The sequence below is a fragment of the Lontra canadensis genome, unplaced genomic scaffold, assembly GCF_010015895.1.
Source record: "Lontra canadensis isolate GAN:19392208 unplaced genomic scaffold, GSC_riverotter_1.0 scaffold21, whole genome shotgun sequence".
In the NCBI taxonomy this organism is placed as follows: Eukaryota; Metazoa; Chordata; class Mammalia; order Carnivora; family Mustelidae; genus Lontra; species Lontra canadensis.
In genome coordinates, this window is record NW_022631015.1 from 5,715,226 (window position 1) to 5,731,586 (window position 16,361).

A 16,361-nucleotide genomic window follows, 5' to 3' on the forward strand; every position below is an offset into this window, starting at 1 on the left:
CCCCTTTTTATCCCGATGCTCAAAGCCTCCAATAGAATTTACACTTGTAGTCATAGCTGCTTCCGGATAGCAGGTCAGACTCAAGGTCACTGTCTGAGCTGAAAAGCTCAGCTCCTGAGTGACAGAGGAGAACCCCAAAGTAAAAAATCTAGGACCCTGTGAGAGCAATCCACGCTCCTAGGAGGGTGTCCTAGCACCGGGGGCGGGGCGGTGGGGCAGCGGGATGGGAGGTAATGTGGTTATTTCTGACTTCAAGGTCACATTGATTCGGAGATTTCTGGGTGGCTTCTGTACCCAGAAATGCCATATTGCTTTAAAAGAAAGCAATGGCAACCAGAAAGCCAGTGCCCTATTCAAGGCAGATTTCGTGTGATGCTGACCGGACCACCCTGCTCTGGGACTTTTTCTCTCCCATCCCTAAGCCCTGTGGCTGTTCCCAGGAGGAGAGCAGTGCAGGGCTTCTCCACCAGGTACAGGGCCAAGCCCGAGGCTGGGGTCTAGGTCTAATCCCAGCTCCGCCCCAGATGGGTCACCGGGCATCCCTAAGACTTACTTTCCACCGCACTAACATGGAGGTGACAGTCCTTGCCCTGACTGCAGACTGCATGTGAAATGCACAGCTCAGCAACCCGTAAGAAAACTGGGTATAAAACTCTCAGTATTTCCTGTTAGCCTCATGACCACTCTGCAAGTCATCACAGTCTGTCTACTAAGGAGTTAAAGACCTCAAACTCAAGGCCAGGATCAGGGTCCTCTAGTGAGTGAGTAACAGAGCTGGAATGTAAGGCCATGTTTCCAGAGGACGAACGTGCATGACCTTTCCACCGTGCGGTCGTCTGCCAAGCACGGAAGAAGGATGAGAACAGAGACAGCACACGGCCTCCTGCAGCTGCAGCTATAAAACTCCAAGTATCCTCTGTAGCCTTCTCTCTCAAAATGAAGTCGTGTGTGTGTGTGTGTGTGTGTGTGTTTCCCTGTGGTGCATACAAGCCTTACAGAGGGCTTGGCGTTCTCACGAATCAAACGATGGAGGGGATGCCAGGCACTAAGTAATAAAGGCAGGCACTTTAGATGGGTTACACGAGAGGGATTGATCCAGAACGAAAATTAGGGTGTTATACTCTAGAGCAGTGCTTCCCAGCCCCTGGTCCCTGCCACACCCTTGGTGGGTCTGGCCCCAGACGCAGGTGCTCCCGGGTTTGCATACAGATCGAGGCTCGCAGGCGAGACAGCGGCACCTCGTCCTTCCCGGCCGAGAAAGGATTTCGGAATGCAAGTGTGTGCGCTTGACATTTTATAGAAGGAACTTGAGAGTCTATTTTTAACATCTTCTAACCTAGCAAGAGTGAATTGTTTGAAGCCATCTATACTTTATTAGTAATAAGAAATAACTCAGGTGCCCCAGCAACTCCAGGGGGAAAGAAGTCTTTTCAACAGGAACAGCTGGTTATCCACATAAGACAAAAAGAGGAGACTCTCAACCGCTACTTCACACCGCACACACAGAAAAATTCGAGATGGAGTGTAGACCTAAATATGAAAGCCAGAACTTGTCAGGCTTTAGGAAGAAAACATAAGGGACAGTCCCCGTGACCTTGAATAGGCCAAGATTTCTTAGAAAGGACACAGAAGGAACTAGTAAAGAGAAAAATCACAAATTGGACTTTTTCAAGATTTAAAACTCCCACTCTTTGAAACACATCATTAAGAAAATAAATAGGCAAACCGCAGATTGGGAGGAAATATTCACAACCTATGTTTCACAAAGACCTTAGATCCAGAATACACAAATGGTTCCTACAATTCAATAATGATTAAAAAAAAACCAACCCTTTGAACAAAATGGGTGAAGACTTGAACAAACACTTCACGAAGAGAAGATTTATAAATGGCCAAGGAGATGAAAAAGTACTCAGCCCTCTCGGCTGACAGGAAACGGATTTCTGAAGTCACGGAGCAGACAGAACTAATCTACAGTGGCAAACGCAGATAGATCAGAGGTGGCCTGGGCCTGGGACGTGATTGACTGAAAGGGGTACACGGGGCATTTTTAGGAGATAGAAATATTCTCTATCTTGAGAGGAGGGCAGTAACGCGGACTAATGCATTTGTCAAAACTCATCAAACCATCCACTTGAAGATCTATGCCTTTCGCTGTATGTAAATTATAGATGTACAAAAACAAAGAGAAAAACTATTGTGCTGCATGTCATGACCATATGAATGCTGTGGCTTGGAAGCAGAGGAAGCCTCAGATTCTGGAATAGATGGGCAGAGAAGGTTCTAGAAGGACACTGGGGCAAGGTCACCCCAGAGTCCATGGTGCATTTGGGTGGGCAGCGAGCTCTCTGCCAGAGGCTGGCAGCACGTGCAGGCGAAGGTGGAGGAGCATGGGTGCAAGCCCAGGCCTGCTCAAGACACAGGTATGAAATGAAAGGGCCCTCAGTGCTGTCTTCGGAGTGGGGGATGCACGCAGGGGACCGGCCAGTGGACTCAGTGGCACAGAGCGGAGGGAAAAGAGGGGACCTGAGGGCTGCTGGTGGAACCTCTGGTTTAGCCACGTAGCTGCTCCCCAAAGTCCTTGGAGCTGGAGCAACATGGTGATGTGAGCCACGCTGCCCCCCTGCTCTAGCTGGGACATGGAGCTTATAACAAACACATCCTGTGCACACCTTCCCCTAGGTGGAAATCCCCCAGGATCACACGGAAGCCAGGCATGCCCGCCTCAGGCATCAGAGCTGAGCTGTGGCTCTGCCGCTGAGTAGCTGGGTGACCCTGAGGACTTCCCGAGTCTCCAGACTCAGTTTTCGCGTTTTACAAATGGGAATGCTGATCATACTCATGGCATTGTGATGGGGGTTAAATGAACTAAGGCATGAGGGACTCTTAGTTTTCCGCACAGCGAGCTAGTATAGCTATGATGGTATTTTTCCTAAGCCCATGTTGGGAAAATGTTCTGGATTTTTCCAGAACTGTCTTGGGGCCTGTATTAGCTTCCCAGGGCTGCTCTAATTAAGTGATGGTTAGTTAGGTGATGGTTGCTCAACTCCGTGAATGTCCTAAAATCCACTGCAGTGTATGCTTTGGAAGGGTGAATTTTGTGGCATGTGAATGGTCTCTCAATAAACCTGTCATTTTTTTTTAAATGTCAAGAATGTTGACATCTAATAAGAAAATGTTATAAATACGTATGTATCGTATGACCCAGAGATTGCATCCCTAAAGTATCTCCTGAGAGCAATGAAAAGAGGGATCTTACTGAGTTCGGCTGACGTGGAAACGGGCAGAAGTGACAGGCCTCCGCTGCAGCTGGGAGCCCTGTCTTCCACTCCCTCCCTGGCTTCTGGCGGCAGGGAGTCCCGCCGGCAGCTCAGCATAAGGCTTGGAGGGGATTTGATCACACATCCGGAACAGGGCTGCTGTTTTCTGGTGTCCGTGGGCCTTGCAGCCTTCCGCCCCTCCCCAGGGCAGGAGGGGTGGCCCTTGACCTCCTCAGGAAGGCTCAGGGGGCCGGCTCCTTAACAATGTCATGTGGGCCTCCTGAAGCATGGGCGTCGCCCAGGAGCGGGTTAGGAATGCAGAGTCCCAGGCCCCTCCCCAGACCCGTAAAATCAGAATCCGCATGTAACCAGATCCCAGATGACTGGTGTGAGTGCTAGATCTCAAGAAGCTTTGGGCTAGAGCAATGAGCTCCCTTCAGAGCGTGAAAGACTGAACTCATTATTAGGTCTTAACCAGGTTGCAAAGGGAGCACGGAAGATAATTCCAGCTCTCAGATCCTTGATGGCCCCTGTTATGAGTGGCGTCGTATCTACCCAAAAAGGAGATGTTGAAGCCCTAACTCTCAGTTACTGCAGAGTGTGGCCTTATTTGGAGACAGGGTCATTGACAACAGAACTTGTTAAGATGAGGTCATACTGGGGCAGAGTGGGCCCCGATCCAGGAGGCCCGGTGTTCCTATAGAAAGATGGCCACCTGAGGAGAGAGAAACACTGGGAGAATACCATGTGACATGTGCCAGTAGAGGCATAGATTGGAGTTACATAGCCCTAAACCAAGGAATACCAAAGATGGCCGCCAAACCACTGGAAACCGGGAAGAGGCAAGGGACAACTCTAGAGGCAACACCTCGCATGTCTGTTCTCTGGTGCTGTGAGGGAGTAGATTTCTGGTGTTTAAGCTTTCCAGTCTGAGGTATTTAGCGCAGCCCTAGGAAGCTAATACAGGCCCCAAGACAGTGGGATCGACCCTCCTTCCCAACAGGACTCTGAAAAGAGGGTCACCTCACGGTTGGCCTCCTGACTCTACCTGGGAAGGGAGCTAGGAAACTGGGGGCTGTGCTGTCTTTAGGTGGAGACAGGCCTTTAACAGGAAGAACAACTTTCAAAAGCTCTTCCCATGTGAGGTGAGTCTTCTGGATCCTCTAAGAACCCGCCCTGCATTGGGAAGGGAGCAGCAAGAATCTGACTAAGACTCCAGCGGCAGGTTGGCAGGGGGCTGGCTGTGCTTCTGGGCAGCCGCTTTCCCTGTGGCCCCAGCCAGTGACCACTTCCCTACGTCTGCCTAGCCAGAGGGAGGCCTGCCTGTTTCAAGGGAGGTCAAAGGATCCCCAGTACCATCTTTCATCTGGTTTCATTTTTCCTTCCCCGCAGAGCCTTTCTGCCAGGCCGTTGACCAGAACTCCTCTTCCTTCTTTTTCTTTCTCCCCCTCCCACATCTCCTCTTCTGCTCTCCCCCATCCACCTGCCCCCCGCCCAGAACACCTAGAGAAGGCAGCTCCGGCCTGGATGATTCAGCCCTAGACGATGGCCATGCACCTGTGGCCTCCGCCAGAGGGAGAAACACCGGCCTCTGCTCACCTGCTCACCGACTTTGATGAGGGAAGCGGCGCCTGGCAAATCACCACTCCCTGGCGAGGGCAGCTGCTAATTCTCCTGTCACTGCGCATTTATCACCTTCATGTCCAGTCTGGGCACAGGCAGCGGGGCCTCTTAATAGCATAGGGAGAACCAGCTTTCTGAGCTTCTCTGCCCCTGTACAGACGAGCCACCAGCAGAACCCCGGAGGAGGGGGAGCTAAGCAGGTCTGGCCTCCGTGCCTCACGCCCTGGGGCTGGCCGGCTCGGATGTGGTTACGCTGTGCTGTTCCACTCAGCGCCCAAGCACCCAGGTGACCTGCCTTCTCTGCGCCAACCCCTCTGGCAGGCTCTGAATGGCATTCACCATTGATTCCACTCAGACCATGGCGGTCTGTTCATTCGTGGAGCTTACGCTGTGTGGGCCTCCCGGCTGGAAATACACTGTTCACTACGGTTGCCTAAAGCACATTCTCACGATCAGGAGGATAACGCAGGCAGTTCACCAAAGTGGTCAGGAACTTGGGCTTTGGAATCAGGTGGATACAAGTCGAAATGGGAGGTCCTTGAGCACAATGACTCTTAACCTCATGGACCATGGCTGTGGGATGCGATGCTAGGCTGTTGTGAGGATTAAGTGACACAGTGCATGGGAAAGCTGCTAGCGTGGGAGCTGGTGAGCAGACAAGGAAACAAAGAAAGGAAATCTGGTTGTGGGTTCAGAGAGGACCACAATCCCAACTGGAGGGCTTGTGAAGTCTGGGAAGTTTCTGGAGACAATGTCGCACTTGGAGGTGTCCCAAAAGGTCTGGACCCAAAGAAACCTTAGCAATCATTTGTTCAGTGGCCCCATTTTAGAGATGAATTGCCGAGGCCCGGAGAAGTCAAATGACTTGCTATACTATCTGGATGAGTTCAGTGATCAGATATCAGAATACCCAATCTAGACCGGCTCACAGACTATCTCGGAGAACGAGAAGCCAGCAGGACACAGCTGATTCAGCGGTCTGATGCTGTCACTGAGACCCCAGGCTCTTCTCATCTTTGTATTCTGCCGATTGTAGCATATGACAGTGTCATCAACCAACATCTCTCCATATGACCTCCAAAAGTAGGACTGAAGATGGCAAAGGGTCTTAGTTTCTCTTCAGAAATTTCTTTTTAGCATAGGGAACATATTTCATGTCTTCCCTCAAGTCTCATTGGCCAGGATTGGTTCACATGCCCACGCTCCAACATCAAGGCAACTGGGAACGGAAGTATCTAGCATTTCCAACCTCTGTTGCAGGAAAAAGTCTCTACCAGAGAAAGGAAAGGGAGCGGGGAATGTTATTTTATAGGAAACCAACAATGTCTCCCAGAGTAGTCCAACGTCATTCAGCTGTTTGGCAACCAGAAACTACAGGGACTAGAATGGAACCCATTTCTCTGGACGGCAGGCCCAGGGGTGCTTCTAGATCTCTCCTGTAAGATATCTTGCTGCCTCTTTGCTGAGCAGGGCCTTAAAAATAGAATGTAGTGAAAAACAGAGGGAAGAACACCTTGTCCCAGGCCAGGGGACTAGTTCGGCTGAGACTTGGAGTCCAGACTCCGAACAGACTGTGTTTAGAGGCCAGACCAGGCAGGGTCAGGCTGTGGAGTGTGGAGTTCAGCCTGGTTATGCTTCAACTGAGAGCTTGGTGCCGTTCCCACTGGGCTCCCCCCAGAACTTTCTGCCCATGAGGGGGGCCAACAACTGTTTGCAGATTAGTGAGTCACAGACATTGGCGTTCACAGCAAGAAAGCTGGTCCTGCAGAACCGACTCTTGATGAAGTGTGTTCTCTCACGGCCCATGCTTTTTCTTCTAGCATTCTTGAGCTCTTTACAAATGTTCATTTATTTAAGTCCATAACTCATGGCTAGGCAGATCGCTAATATTCTTTCTAGCAATGAGACTATTCGCTACTAAGACAAGTAGAGGGACTGGCTCAACATCACACAGAAACCGGTGTTCTGATCCATGGGGGCTGACTGTATTTATTGTCAGGGACAGTATGTATTACCAGAGATCAAACTGCTAAGCCCCTAGTTGCTTTCTTACGTTAAATGTCAAGATAGCAATTGTGGTTGACCCTAAGTCTTGGGGGCAGGGAGCAGCCAGGTGCAGGCAGGGCGACTGCGTGTGGCTCCTGGTGGCGGGCCCTGGTGTTAAGAACGATGGTGAGAGATGCACTGGAGAGGGCATATGTCATGGCTGCTGGCCAAGAGCAGGAGAACATACAATCAGGGAAGATGGCCAGGGAAGGAGGAGGGGATGGCCAGGAGGAGTTGGGTGGTGATCCCTGTGGGAGACAGCTGAGGGGTGGAGAGGGTTGACAGAGAGCAGAGATGGGAACGGGAGATAAAGACCTCGACCTGACCGGGTGAGCTAGAACAACAGGAGAAGAGCGGCGTCTATCACAGACATGGAGGGGAACGGTCTGGAGAGAGGAGGGGCTGTCCTTTGCCTTCAGGTTTTCTCAGTATAGGATCTCTTGGCTCTGACCATGCTGAGATCCTGGGGGACGGCAGGCTCCGGGTCTGGCTTCTCTGAGAGGCCAGACTGTGCTGTGGCATCTAGAAGAAATGAATTCTCTTACTCTTCATTGCCTCATTCCCTCATCAGGGTCAGAACCAAAGTTCCGCAGTGAGCCACCTCTTGTGATAGAGAGAGACTGAAGGCCTCATGACGGAAGGATCCATCATTTCCACGAGGCCTGGCTGTCAATGGCAAATGGAGGCCAGATCCAGAGCCCCCAGGACTGGCCTAGGATACTTCCTTACCAGGCCAATGCATTCATGGAATTTTTTTTTTTTAAACCACCAAGAAACTCATTTGTGACTTTTGTCCCCAAGGGCCCCATGTTTTAAAAGATTTTCATCTACCAAACAACTGCATTTATCAAGTAATAATTTATTCATTTTCCCATTTTTTTAAAATTAATCAAAAATAGACATAACTGCCAGCCAGAGTCTCTGATCAGCAGGAGAGTACCCTTATTACCACCCTGGGTTGATTTAATTCCTGCCAAAAGCAAAGAAACTTGACATTTTAGATAGCCTGAATAGCCTCGTGGTGGGAAAGTGGAGGTTTTCCATTAAGCTTTGTGAAATATTCAAAACAGCTCCTGGACCCCCACCATTGAATCACGGAGACCCTGGCCTCCAGGGACCCTTTTGGGAACCACTGCACCACATCAGATAGGAAGTAAGACACAGAAGGAATATCACTGCCCCAGGGTCTTGTGACTATACCATTAAAGGGTTTGTGGCCTGGGTGGAGCCCCTACCAGCTAGGATCCTTGGACAGACTACTCCATCTCCCTGAGCCTCAGTTTTCCTGTCAGTAAGATGGGCATGAGGCCTTCGTCAGGGACCTCAGTTGCAAGCAACAGAAACAAATTCTGCTCATATCCAGCAGAAAAAAGTGTGTTAAAAAGATGCTAAGGAAAAAAGTGGGACTGCTTCTCTGTGAGTTAAACAGAGAATTACCATATGACCCGGCTATTCCACTCCTCGGTACATACCCCAAAGAACTGAAGACAGGTGTTCCAACAAACGCTTTTACGAGATGATTCACAACAGCCAAAGGTTGGGAACAACCCAAACGTCCTTCAGTGGGTGAACAGACGGACAAACTCTAGGCCATCCACATGACGGAATGTTCTTCAGCCATGAAGAGAATGAGGTTCCCATAATGTGCTAGAACACGGGTGAACCTTGAAAACTCTATGCTGAGGGACAGAAGCTTAGCCCAAAAGACCACTCAGTGACTCCATTCCTATGTCGCATGCAGAACAGGCAGATCTGTAGAGACAAAATGCAAATTAGTGGTTGCCGGGGGCTCGGGTGAGGACCGGGGAGAAGCAGAAAGTCACTGTGTAATGGGCATGGGGTTTCCATGTGAGGTAATGAATTCTAGAACTAGATGGTGGTGATGGTTGCACGACACCGAGAAAGTGCTTGATGCCACTGAATTGGGCAATTAAAAATGACTTGGATGGTAAATGTTATATTGTGCATATTTTACCACAATAAGAAGAAAAGTCCATGCAGTGGGGCAGGGGTGGAGTGGGGAGAAGGTGCTGGGTGAAGGGCAGAGTGGCTGTGAGCCACAGCTCTGCCCTCAGGTGACGACACCACCGAGTCATGGCCCTCGTGGCATGCGAGGCAGACTGGGGTGTACAGTGCCCCTGGCATCCTTCCCTTGTCTTGTGTGAGTCAGCCCCTTTGAGATACGCTCGAAAGGGGGACGTTGTCCCGGACATGGCAAAGCAGATGAGAGGTGATTAGAAGGACAAGTGCACAGAGCTCATGTCTCCTTCTGAGGCAACAGAAAGCAGATAGAAGAGCCTGGCGTGTGGGGGGATGTGAGATGCCAGGAGAGAATCAGGTCACAAAGCAAACACTGCTCTTCAAAAGGTTTGTGGTGTAAGGCGACCTTTCCCTTCCCTCTTCATCCTTTCCTGGGCACTCTCTACCACCCCACCAGCCACAGATTCCTTATTCAGAGACAACTGTTCTTCACCTTTCCTGTCGAGAGGCTTCCACCCTTTGAACAAGATGACAATGTCTGCTAGTCATTTATCGAGGGGACACTAATCCTTGCCGCTGGCTTTCTGTGATTCGCTTTGTGATTTAGCACAGGGGCCCGGCCACTTAAAAAGCCACCTAACAATGAAACGGTGCCTGGGAGTGGGGCCGGCTGAGGGCGACCAGATGCTAGGTGCCTACTGTTCAGGCACTGCCCCAGGCTTGCTGTTCCCCACTCAGGTGGGGGAGATGGGATACATGTGTTGGGCAGTCTTGCTTCAAATCTCTAATACAGACTTCAAGAAGGAACTGGAAGCAAAGAGACAGATAGGATCAGGGTTAGGCTTTTAAGTGCTTTTCTATTTGATACAATTGTGAACTTCCAGAGAAGTTGCAAAAACAGTGCAAGGAACTCCCTCATCCCTTTACCCAGATGCACCACCTGTTTTGGTCGATCCCATTGGCTTTATCGTTCTCCCTTCCCCACACTGCTCTCCTTGTAAATACTCCGGTGGATAGTTCTCAAGAACAGGGACAATCAGCTGTATAACCACAGCATAACTGTCCACATCTGGAAATTCTACATGGATAAATATTATTGCCTAATCCTCTGTCCATACTCACAGGTCATCATTTGTGCCACCAATATCCATTGAAGCTATCTGGGGATTCTCAAATGTTGGATTCTAGAGTAATTCCACTGTGATCAGAAAACATGCTCCCCCAAGAGCTCAACCTTTTGACATTTTCTACATCGTCTTCTTTTTTAAAAATTTTAAGTCCAATATAGTTCATGTAGAGTGTGTATTAGTTTCACGTGTACAATATAGTCGTTCAGCAGTCCCGTCCGTCACTCAGGGTTCATTATGATAAGTGTCCTCCTAATCCCCTTCACCCATTCCACCCATCCTCCCACCCACTTCCCCTCTGGTAACCATCTGTTTGTTCTCTAGAGTTAAGAGTCTGTTTCTTGGTTTGTCTTTTTTTTTTTCTTTGTTCATTTGTTTTGTTTCTTAACTTGCACATATGAGTGAAGTCATACGGTACTTATCTTTCTCTGACTCATTTCACTTAGCATTATACTCTAGCTCCGTCCGCATCCCTGTAAATGGCAAGATTTCATTCTTTTTTATGACTGAGTAACATTCCATTGTGTGTGTGTGTGTGTGTGTGTGTGTGTGTGTGTGTATGCCATAAACACATCTTCTTTATCCATTCATCTATTAATAGACACTTGGGCTGTTGCCATAATTTGGCTCTGGTAGATAATGCTGTAATAAACATGGGGATGTATATATCATTTCAAATTAGTGTTTTCATATTCTTTGGGTAAATACCCAGTAGTGCAATTACCGGATCATATGGTAATTCTATTTTTAATTTTTTGAGGAGCCTTCATACTTTTTTCCACAGCAGTGTACCATCCTGCATCTTCTTTTATGGCCCCTCCCCTCGGCACTCCACAACCTCCTCCCAGGTTCCCTGGACTCTCTCCCGAGGGCCTATGCCTGAGCAGCTCAGAGGCCAGCCGTGGACCCTGGGGCAGTGTATATGCAGATGTTAGGGCTCCCCTCAAGGGCTCTTTCCTATCAGGCATTTCCCCCCTTTGTTTTACGGCCATTCAGGAGCCCTTCTCCCAGCTCTGACCTCTCCAGGCAGGAAGATTGAGTTTTCTCCATAGGTTCCTCCTGCCAACCAGGGAGTGTCCAGGTGAGAAACAAATGCCGGTTCTTCCAGAGTCAGTGCCCTTCTGGTTTCTGCCTGTTTATATCCACTTTCTAGCACCTTCACATAGTGTGGTGTTTTATTTTAAGTTCTGTCCAGAGTTTATACATCAGCGCGCACACACACACACACACACACACACACAATTAGGAATACATCTTGTTTATGCCCCATTCCCTAATGCATACTATCCCTCTGAACAGAACAAACTTGACCCCAACATGAGGACTTTCGATTTCAGTTGGGTTTCATCTGATTGACTTATTTACTTACCTGATGAAATTATTGAATCTTTCCTTAACATGCCATGAAGAGATCATTTGGGGACTTAATATAAATCACAAAAGAATAGAGTGAGGCAAACTAAACACATATGAAATAAACCAGATATCATGTGCTTAATCCTGTGAATACACTCACCAGTAATTCACTTATACCTAAATGTGTGAAGGAGGAAGATTTGCTGAAACATTTCCGCTTGTATTTTATAAAACAGTTTTCAAATATTTGACATAGTTTAGTAATATTCTAGAAAACAGCCTGCCTAGTTTGGATGGTATATTAGTTTTCTCAGGCTGCTATAACAGAGTACCACAGGCTGAGTGGCTTAAATAACAAAAATACTTTCTCTCACAGTTCTGGAGGCTGGAAGTCCAAGATCAGGGTGTCAGTGGGGTTGGTTCCTTCTGTGGCCTCTCTCCTTGGCTTGTAGATGCCGTCTTCTCCCTGGGTCCTCACACTGTCTTCCCTCTGTGTGTGTCTGTGTCCTGATCCACCTCATCTTATGAGGACGCCAGTCAGATTGCATTAAGGCCCATCCCAGTGACCTCTTTTAACCTTGCTTACCGCTTTAATGACCCCATCTCTAAATACGGTCAGCTGAGGTACTGGAGGTTAGGACTAATATGAATTTGGGGGCTGCGGGGGTGGGGAGACATAATTCAGCCCAAAACAGAAGGACAGTCTCCTCAGCCTCCTGCTTTTGGTGTACTGACACATAGTTTACCTCACAAAGAGTGAGGAATTGATTTGATCTTAAGAAGGGTGGGATCCAGGTCCTAGAGAGCCAGGCGCACTCTGACAAGAAAGCCAGTCAGAGAGGCCCTGGAGGCTCTAGAGTGGACGCCTCAATCCCCATGTCCTTGTCATACCTGTGCCCCACAGAGGAGACAGGTGGGAGCATGCTGCTCCTGACAGATGTGGAGGCTGGACTTGAGATCCCCTCAATATGTATCTCCCTGGACTGACTCATTCTTAATTTGACCAACATCTACTTTACACTTTATATCTAATTAAAAATATTAGCAATTACAGACATGGTAACTAATTAAATGGCACAAAAGAATCTGTGATGAAAAGACCCCACATCCCTGGCAAATTTGGTAACTCAGGCGTCCTCCCCATCTTCATCTTTCTCTACCTCCTCTGCCCACATGATTTTCTGTTCTTGGAGAAAAAGGCCAAACAACACAGGCAAGCGTCTCTCTAAATCCATAAGCACAAACTTCAGTGGCCCCTCAGCACAGCTGGATGCTCCTACACGTTGTGGGTCGGCACATTTCTCCCTGTCTTTAACAACCATTCCATGCCTTCTCTCTCCTGGAGCTCCCACCACCCACTTCCTCCTGCGTACACTCAAGAGCTAACCTCAGTTCCCAATTCACTTGGGACATGGAAGCAATCAGAAGAGAGGTCTTCAAGCTCCCACTGCCCTGTCTGCCCCCGTTCATGTTGGTGCCCATACTCCCCACAAGTTTTGTAGACCAGTGTGCACATGTCTCCCAAGAAATCCTGTGTTTTTCTTGCCTATTCAGGACTTCACTCAGGCCTTGTCCCCTCTGTCCTGCCATCTGTTTACTAAGCCTCATGTAACCACATTTTGTAACCATTTAACCTGAGGAGGAGGAAGCCACGCTTTGAAGCCATGAGAGTTTCCTGAGGATCTCCCTCCCCACTTCCGGTGTAGGATGCTAAGGAAGACTGAGCCGGGGATCCCAGAGACCAGACATACTGAAACAACCACTTTCAGCAAAAATATATTTCCTAACTAAAAAAGACTTTTCACTATAAGCTGAAAAAAAAAAAAGAACTTTTTGTACTTAATTTTATTTCTAGTGACTTTTTTCAATGGAAATAAAATACAAAAATTCTCTGCTGTTGGACTAAAGAAGTATCAAATTTCCCAAATATCACTTTGGATGCATTTCAGCTTCTCAGAACTCATGGTCACAGTGGGCTATGGAGTAGGTTCATCTGCCCGCAGCCCACACAGTGTCAATGTCATCTGACACCACCTCCTCTTTGTGACACAGAATATAAGGACATTCAGTCCTACTTTCATGCTAACATAAAAGATATGTGTTTCTCTACTACCAACAAGCCTGCTTTTCTTTGTGACAAGGTGGACGTACAGGAGCTGTTTGGAGCAGACAAGACATTGGAACCCACCAGGAAGACTAGACTTTTTGCTTTGTACGTAAGGGTCATGTGACTGAGGGCTTATTTGGAAGTCAATTTCTTTTTTTTATTATTTTTCCAACTTTAGTTAGTTAACATGCAGTGCAAAATTGGTTTCTGGAGTAGAATTCAGTGATTCATCAATTACATACAACACCCAGTGCTCGTCACAAGAGCCCTCCCTAATAGCCATCACCCATCTAGCCCATTCCCACCCGTAACCCTTCATTAACTCTCTTATGGCTTGTTTCCTTCTCTCCTTATTTCCCCCCTTCCCATATGCTCATCTGTTTCCTTTCTTAAATTCTACATATAAGTGAGATCATATGGTATTTGTCTTTCTCTGACTGACTTATTTCTGTCAGCATAATCCACTCTCGCTCCATCCATGTCATTACAAATGGCAAGATTTCTTCACTTTTTGATGGCTGAGTGATATTCCATTGTGTATGTATACCACATCTTCTTCATCCATTCATCACTCAACAGATATTTGGGTGCCCTCCATAGTTTGGCTATTTCAGATAATGCTGCTATAAACATCAGGGTGCGTGTACACCTTCCAATCTGTATTTTCATATCATTTGGGTAAATACATAGTAGGGCAATTGCTGGATAGTAGGGTAGCTCTATTTTTAACCTTTTGAGGAATCTTCATACTGCTCTCCAGAGTGGCTGTACAAGTTTGCATTCCCACCAGCAGTGTAAGAGGGTTCCCCTTTCTCCACATCCTCGAAACACCTGTTTGTTTCTTATGTTGTAAAATTTTAACCATTCTGACAGGTGTGAAGTAGTATCTCATCATGGTTTTGATTTGTTATTTCCTTGAGGTGGGTGATGTTGAGCATCTTTTCACGTGTTTGTTAGCCATCTGGATGTCTTCTTTGGAAAAGTGTCTATTCATGTCTTCTGCCCATTTCTTAGCTGGAATCACTTGTTTTTTGGGTGTTGAGTTTGATAAATTCCTTATAGATTTTTGGATACTAGCCCTTCATCAGATATGTCATTTGCAAATATCTTTTCCCATTCCATAGGCTGCCTTTTAGTTTTGTTAATTGTTTCCTTCTCTGCACAAAAGCTTTTTATCTTGATGAAGTTCCAATAATTCATTTTTGCTTTTGTTTCCCTACCTCTGGAGATGTGTCTAGTAAGAATATGCTGCAGCTGAGGTCCAAAAGATTGCTGCCTGTTTTTTCCTCTAAGATTTTGATGGTTTCCTGTCTCACATTTAGGTCTGAAAGTCAATTTCAATACAAGGTTAAATTAAATCATTTACAAATTGTGGTTGAGAATATTCACATGCCAGTCATGGTCATAGGTATGTAAAGATGAAAGCAAAGAAGAATGACATGATCCTAACCTCATGGTGCTTACATTCTAGTGGGAAGGAAACAGAAATATAGATAAACAGACACATAAGTCTGTATTAATGAGATGAGGCTGTGGAGAAGGGCTTAGGCCAATCTTACAGGGCTTTGTAGTCAGGTGAGGAGTCTGGATTCTAATCTCAGAGAAATGGAAAGCCCTTAGAAGTTCTGAGCAGAAGAGTGCCATGATCTCATTTATCCTTAAGAATTTTGCTCTTTGCTGCCTTGTGTGGAATGGATTGGAAGGGGTCAAAGTGGAAGTGGGAGACCAGCCAGAGGTTGCAGTCACATAGACTAGAGATCATGGTGACTGGGACCAGGGTGGGGAGAAAGGGATTGCTGGGATACAAAGAACAGGGGGAGGGGTGGCATCAGGGATGGTACCTGGGTTTCTTGGTTCCAGGCTCGGGGACTGGTGGAGAAAACTGAAAGTGTAACTTTTGGGGCATATGGGAGTTGACCAAGAAAAACTGCACTGAACAGATTTAAAAAGGTGAGGAAGTCTTTACTCAAGAGTATTACAATAGTGGAGAGAGGTTAAATTCAACTCCAATACAACAGGGTAACAGCAATTTACAGCCAATAGGCAAGGTGAGGGGGTCAGTTTGTGGAAAATTACCAAGAGGACCTTGCTTAGGTGTCAAGGGTGGGGGAATTCTTGCTAAATGGTTTGACAGGCTTCTTGCTATGCTGGGCTCACAAACTAAGGACAACAGATCAAGGCCAAGGAGGTTGAGAAGAAGGTTCAGAAGAGCCTGTCTACAAGTTGGTCAAGGAGGGGGTCCTTGTCAATGGGAAGGACTAGGGGTTCTGTTTTGGCTGTGTCAAGTTTAAGATATCCAAGAAGATATGTCAAGTGTGTAAATCTCAAGATCATAGGAGAGGTCTAGACTGGTTATGGAAATTTGATTATAATTATTAAGATGGTATTGGGAATCTACAACCTTCACTGAGCTCTCAGACCTGTGATGTAAAGTCTGATGGGCCAGTCCCAGCTGGAACTTCTAAACCCTACATGGGATAGTGAAGCACACTACATGGGTTCTAGTTTCCCCACTTCAGAGGGAGCAGGACCCAGTTATTCTCCCTCCTTATACCCGGGGTCCTTATCACTTGAAGACAGGTGAAGTCCTACTAAGGACTGGCCCCTTACGAAGAAAATTCTCATGCTCTTCTAGTGTTGATGGAAAATACTTCTATTGTAACGACACTTAAATATGTGTAATTATAAAACTAAATATAAATGCTTTATGCTTATAGCTATTATACAGTGATCAACCCAGAGTAAACTAACCCCAGTTTGAGAAACACTAGGGAGGGGACTCTAACATCCTTTCTGTCCTAACATGTAATGGTTTCCTGAGACTGCAGTGGGGAGACAGGGGCCATAATTGAGGCAACAAGG